The sequence below is a fragment of the Periophthalmus magnuspinnatus genome, chromosome 14, assembly GCF_009829125.3.
Source record: "Periophthalmus magnuspinnatus isolate fPerMag1 chromosome 14, fPerMag1.2.pri, whole genome shotgun sequence".
NCBI lineage: Eukaryota > Metazoa > Chordata > Actinopteri > Gobiiformes > Gobiidae > Periophthalmus > Periophthalmus magnuspinnatus.
Window position 1 is genome coordinate 15,610,539 of NC_047139.1, and position 7,353 is coordinate 15,617,891.

The following is a 7,353-nucleotide window of genomic DNA, read 5'->3' on the forward strand; positions in this document are numbered from 1 at the left end:
CCTCCCTCTCTGCCTCCTTCTCTCCCCCCCCTGCACCCATATGCTTTCTGTCTCTCTCTCTTCCTACCTCTCTCCCTCCTTCTCTCCCCACTACCCCCATGCTCTCTCTCTCTCTCTCCCCTTTGCCCCCATACTCTCTCTCGCTCCTTCTCTCTCTCCCTCCTCCAATGCCCCCAATACTTTCTCCCTCTCTCTCTCCCTGTCTGCCTCCTTTTACCCCCCCACTCATACTCTCTCTCTCCCTTTCTGTCTCCTTCTCTCCCCTCTTCACCATACTCTCTCTCTCTTTCTCTCTCCCTCTCTCCCTCCTTCTCTCCCCACTACCCCACCATGCTCTCTCTTTCCTTCTCTCTCTCCCTCCCCCAATGTCCCCCAATACACTCTCTCTCCCTCTCTCTTTCCCTCTCTCTCTCCCTCTCTGCCCTCCTCTCTCCCCCTGTCCCCCATATTCTCTCTGATCCTCTCTCTCCCTCCCTCCCTCTCCCCCTGCCCACCATATTCTCTCTCTTCCTCTCTCTCTCTCTCTCCCTCCCTCTCTCCCTCCTTCTCTCCCCACTACCCTAGCACGCTCTCTCTCTCCTTCTCTCTCTCCCTCTCCGGATGTCTCTCTCTCCCTCTCTCTCTTCTTCTCTATTTACAGAAAAAATGCCAACACAATCGGAAAAAATGTCTACCCTAAAGTTCACAGGCTTTTAAATGATAGCACCAGATGTGAGATATGATGAGAATGCAGAAGTAGACAAAGATTAGAAAGAAAGAGAAGTAGAACGATCACAACTGAACTGAGACGACTTAGTTTCCTGTATTCCTTTTGTCTCTTACAGTTTTTCTCAATCACTTTAGCTCTTTTTAAACCTGTAAGACCACGTAGACTTGTATACGCCCGTGGACCACTACGGAACCTACCTGAACGACTGAGGGATTACACAGACGTAATATAAAAGAAAGTACTGCCATTTAATGTTGAAAATCACATTCTATTGTCTACAGTATTGAGTATCAAGTCTTTTTTGTCTTTATGTTTACTACTTTCTACATTTTAGATATATACACCTAAGACACCAAATATATGAAGCAAGATATAATACATTATGTAACAAAGAAAAAAATTTGTGAAATAACTCTAAATATATGTATTTTTTATATTTTATATTCAAATGCTTTAATTAGCCACCCTTTGTTGACAAAACTGCAAACACTTGTCCTTCTCTCAATGAGCTTCATGATGAATTTTCCTGAAATGGTTTTCACTTCACAGCTGTGCCTCAGGGTCAAGAAATGGCAAAAGATTAAAGCAATGATCAAACCAAAAGGTTGTTTTTCAAAATCTTAAATCTAAAACAACTTCTGACTTATTTTGAATTTATTTTTATTTGCTACATTCCATATATGTCCATGCATAGTTTTGATGCCTTCAATCAACAGTGTAAATAACCGAGGAAATGAAGAGGAACCAAAAGTGAAAAGAATGTCCACATTTTTTACTGGTAGTGTATGAAATGAGTATATGTTTACAGGCCCACACACAGCCTTATGTCTAGTGGGGTGTTGTGTAAATGTCAGGTCTGGTTTTCAAGAACACAAATTACATTATTGCAAAAGTGTTGTTGATGTATTTCCTATTTTTACAGCAGTTCCCAAGATGATAATGTGTACATTTGAAACCAGAAGTTGTTTTTTTTTTTTTTTCATTTTTCATTAGTTTCTTCAAAGTCAGAAGTTTACATATTATAAGATTACTATGACTTTAAACAGTTTGGTAAAACCCAGATGATACCATGTCTTGGGCATCTTCTGATAGGTTTATTTGAGTTCATTAGAGACACACCTGTGGATGTATTTGAAGGCACAACCTGAAACACATTGCTTCTTTGTGTAACATCAGGAAAAAGTCAAAAGATATCAGCCAAGATATCAGGAAGAGAATTGTGGACTTGCACAAGTCTGGTTCATCCTTGGGTTCAATTTCTAGATGCCATGTGAAGGTGCCACATTCATCTGTTCAAACAATCATATGCCAAGGATAAACACTGTGGGAATGTCCAGCCATCAGACCACTCAGGAAGGAGATGAATGTGAATACTGCCAAACTGGTTATAAAGTGGCTTAAAGATAACAAAGTGAATATTTTGGAATGGCAATCACAATCTCAATCCTATTGAAAATTTATGAGCAGACCTGAAAAGTCATGGGTGAGCAACAAAAATGGCTCAGCTGCAACTGTTCTGTGGGGAAGAATTTGCCAAAAGTTTTGCAAACTACAGTGAAAAGCTTGAGGAAGGATATCCAAAAAGTTTGACCCAAGTCATACAGTTTAAAGACAATGGTATATATATATATGTGTGTGTGTGTGTGTGTGTGTGTGTGTGTGTGTGTGTGTGTGTGTGTATATATATATATATATATATATATATATATATATATATATATACATACACACACACACACACACACACACCCACACACACACACACACACACACACACACACACACATATATATATATATATATATATATAGAGAGAGAGAGAGAGAGAGAGAGAGAGACAGCTCAAAGACAGGCCCTAGATTCACATGTTTAAAGATGTTTAAAGTATACAGCATGTACAACTAAACTCAAAGACAGTAAATCTTGCTTTTGAGGGACAATCCAGTGTGTTGACAAAAACTGTAAACACTACTTGCTCCGATGAAGGTTAAAATAAATGGTTAAAGATAAGCAGAAAGCGCCATGGAGGAATGATGACTCAAAAAAAAAAGGGAGTGCCAAAGGGCCGAGTAGGAATGGTGCAAGTCAAAGCTCCAGGTTCATTATGAGATTTACAGAGAAAAGATGCACATGTACAACCACAGTTTATGTAGAACAAGGGAGAGGTATTTTTCGGACATGGAAGATGCAGTAACAACTCTCGCGTTCTGTTTGCAGAAGTAAACAGATTAACAAACCCTCCAGCTCCACTGCCATTAGAACTAATTTCCACATCTAAGTGCAATGAGTTTGCATTGTTCTTTAATGACAAGGTTCAGGGCATTAAAAATGCCATCAATTTCACAACACAAATAACAACCCAGCAGCCACCTAGACATTTAGAGCTGATTCACTTTGCACCTCTTACTGACAAAAGTGTCCAAGAGATTGTCACCAGTCTGAGTTCATCTACATACTACCTTGATGTGTTACCCACGAAATTTCTGAAGTCTGTGCTCAATAGTTTGCTATCACCACTCGTTTGCATATTTAACATGTCACTTCAGTCTGGAGTCTTTGGCCCACAGAAACATAGAGAAAGTGTCAGCAGTCACTCTAAAACCTACAAATCAGGCTAGAAATCTAGGCGTAATAAATCAAATCAATAACATCTGCAGCTTTTACCATGTAAAAAACATTGCAAAACTCAAAAGTATACTGTCTAACTCAGACTTGGAGAGACTTATCCATGCGTTTGTCTTCAGTAATGGCCTGCTCACTGGCTTCTTCAAACGAGCGTTAAGACAGCTGCAGTACACCCAGAACACTGCTGCTTTGGTCCTGACTAGAATCAGGAAGTACGAGCACATGCGTCCTGTGCTCAGGTCTCTGCACTGGCTCCTGTGACTCAGGGAAAAGACTTTAAAGCAGCTTGTGAACAAGTCTCTCCATGGCCTAACACCAAAGTACATCTCTGACATGTTAGTGCCATATGAACTATCTCACACTCTGAGGACTTCAGGGTCCGGCCTCCTGCTGGTGCCCAGAGTCAGGACTAAACATGGGGAATCAGAGTTTCAGCTTTATGCAACTAAAACCTGTAACAATCTTCCCTATGGCACTTTCTTTATTTACTTGACATAAACGTGTCTTGCCCCATTACAGATATATTGTAAAAATAAATAAGTCCACTATGTTCTGGCTACATCTAATTATAAAGTGTTTTATTGTCCGATAATCAGGACGTATGCATTAGCATGGTAGTTGTTGTTAGCATTATCATGGTGCCAAACCTCTGCTCTGGTCTCTGAAATTATGAAAAGCATTTTAAAATCAACTAGTTCTGTTTTTCACATTTTACAGGACAGTAAAAATTAAGTACTACACCTTTAACCTGGCCTGATGGTGTATCCATGGAATTAGATGTTTCATACCATACTATGTAACATTCCAACAAAATAATATGATTTCTATAAACACACACCCTTCACCAGAAAGGTTGCATAGTGCACCTTTAAGCTTCTGTTTTTGTGTGCCGCAACAGTTTTGTTGTGCAAATGGACGCCCATACCTTGCCGGGTGATCCACCTGTTGAGGCAGATGAAGAGCAGGATGATGATGGTGGAGAGCAAAAGGACCACCAAGATCACCCAGAGCCACAGGTAGTCCCTGAGCAGATCAGCCATCCCCAAATCAGGAAAGCAGGGCCCCTTCTCTGGATGCACACACTGTGCTACACAGCTCTGCTCTGAGCCAGCGACTGCACGGGTTAGAGACCAGTCAGCACTTCCCCTTTTTAAAGATGGGTCTCTCTCTCTCAGTCTCTTGGGAACAGATTAGTCAGCTGCACTGGTCCATAGCTATAAGCTGTTTAGTTGTAGACCAAGGAACTTTGCTGCCTGCACCTTTAATCAGTGTTCCTTATAATTTTATTTATTTATTTATTTTATTTTTTTTGCAAATTGGGTCAGTTAGTGTTAGTGTGTGCTGCTAACTATGGTTAAACTCTGCCACTGCATTTTAAGAGCCTGTGACATCACACACCTTTGCTCTGATTAGGGTGGAGTCAGACACACACCTGGTGGTGCGAAGTCAGACACACACCCATAGCAGTACATCAGACAGCATCACACTACTTGATGACCCTTTTTTGTCTGTCAAATGCAATCAAGAAGTTTCTTGTAGGTCAGTCCATATAAAACCATTCATGTGTAGGGAACTCCTGTACACATCCTCCTCCCTCTGACCGGATGATCTTGCATTTTAGGCCAGGGTAACACTTATGTGAAATCATATGCGAACATAACTAAATAAATTGCCTCCTTATTTGGTCATAAAGGTTGTTTAAGCCTAATCTCTGTTGGCCATAACCAGCCTGCTTCCTGTACTCTCTACAAATAACTGAGCTATGAATCATACTGCATCATATTTTATTCAGCTATAGTCACTTTTCCCATTCAATAACATTGTTTTTGCACCAAAAACCTATACATGGAGTTTCAGTCACTCATGTTTGAGCATGGCTTGAAATGCGAATGAGGCAGTGGTTACCAGACTGATATCTCTATGTATAAAAAATACCCACGAATACACAAGCCATGAAATTACTACTAACAAGCATTTATTTCAGACAAATAAACAGCATAAGCAAATTTTCCATAATTTGTTTGGCATTTTCACTATTTGCACATATTTGCCTGTCCCCTCAGTCAACTCTTTAGTCCTCCAGACCGCGTCTCCCCGGGTCAAATGCAGAGGAAAAATTACCTTATGGGGACAATAAGGATTAACCTATAACATAATAACACATTAGTTTCAGATTTAAAAAAATCAAAAAATGTGCCAGCAATTTAAAAAAGCTCCATTTATAGTAACAAACCGCCTTCACTCTCCAGACTCCACTGTGACTCTGAGAGCCTTATAAACTTCATTAGAATTCATATTAGTTTCACATCAGCTTGTATAGTTAAGCTGAAACAACGGTATGCTCATATAACAAAAACTATGTGAAAACTATAGGGTTGAGAATGCAAAGTAACATGCAGTTCACTTTATAGGAGAGGCTATTATGTGCTTTACTCAGAAATGACACAAAAATCACTGTTTCATATTTATATGATAAGCTTTCTTAAGAAATGTTTCATTGTTAGGTTTTACTTGTGTAATATTTGGAAGTATCTGACACTTTGACAAAAATAAAATTATTTTGATTATTAGTATGCACAGGACATCCCTCCTGTGAAAGCTCAGAACCTCCAGAATTCAATCACTGAGCTGCAGAGGCTGCACTAGCACTGATTAATTAATGAATGGCTGCAGGTGCTGGGGCTTAGGTAGTGACCATTCAGATCAGAGAAAGTCATTTTAGATTTAAACCAAACGGATTTCAGCATTGAAACTGGCAACTCAAATGAGAGACTCATGTGAGGCTCATCCTGCTTTCTGCTTGGATAATGCGCTTGAGAACCAAAACAACAATATTATAACATAAATAACTTAACCATTATGTCCAATGATTTTGTTATTAAGAATAAATCAGCATTACAGTTGGAATTTCAAAAACTAAATCTTGCATTTAAATGTCAAGATATAACATTGAACTATAAGTGACACCAGAGAGCGGGTAAAAAAGTAAAGCAAAAAGTATTATACAAGGGGTGTAATGTACGGTATATGAGGATGTCTGGTGGTATAGTGGTAATTCACATTATACTACTACAGTATTGATTGGTACTAATGATTGATGACATGATGATGACATACAGAGCTGGCAGTTTTGTATAGTCTAACAGCAGCAGATTGAAATACCTGCAGAACCTCTCCTTCACACAATGAGGGTGGAAGCTATCCAAAGAACATGCACAATAGCAATAGCTACACCTCCAGCTTTATGATTCCTCACTGCTGCAGCAAGTTGTCCCAGCGTCATTGAAGTTTGGATCAAATGAAGAGCACAGATACCTTAAAAGTCCTATATTACACAAAATGTATTTTAATAAGGTTTTAGCCATGTTATAATGCTGTTACCTTTTCAAAACCATACCTGGAGTTGTGCTTTGTTTCATTCCCACATGTTTGAATAATCCTGGATTATTAGTCTATCTGCATCTCCAAAACTCAAAATGCTCTGTTTCCTTGTGATGTCATGTGGTGGTAGTTTTCAATTTAACAGCGACCTTTCACCTTTTTTTCAGCAGAGACTGGCAATCCTACGGCTGAAACCATCAAAATGATTCTAGTGAAATTGTATGGAGTTTAAAAATACTTGGAGCACTTTCTGTATTATCTGTAATTGGTCTCAAAAATTCTAATTTATGAAGAAAAGTTGAAAAATATGTTGAAAATTACTGGAAGTAGAGAGTTCTATTTTAGATAGTTTCATATTAATGACATCACACTATGGAGAATTATATCCAAACGTTTGGCACAAAAGAAACCTATATTTCTGATACTTTACACATGATTTCAAAACAAAATGTATGTTCTTATATTTTTATGTGTCAAATAATTTCTGTGTACATTACAGGAGTTTTGGGTCAGTGCACTACATTGCTAAGTAACAGCTTTGGAATGCCCTTGTGTGATGTCATGATTTCAAACCAGGAAGTAAAATTTGAAATCTAAAATATTGCCAAAATGGGAAATACAAATAAATAAATAAATAA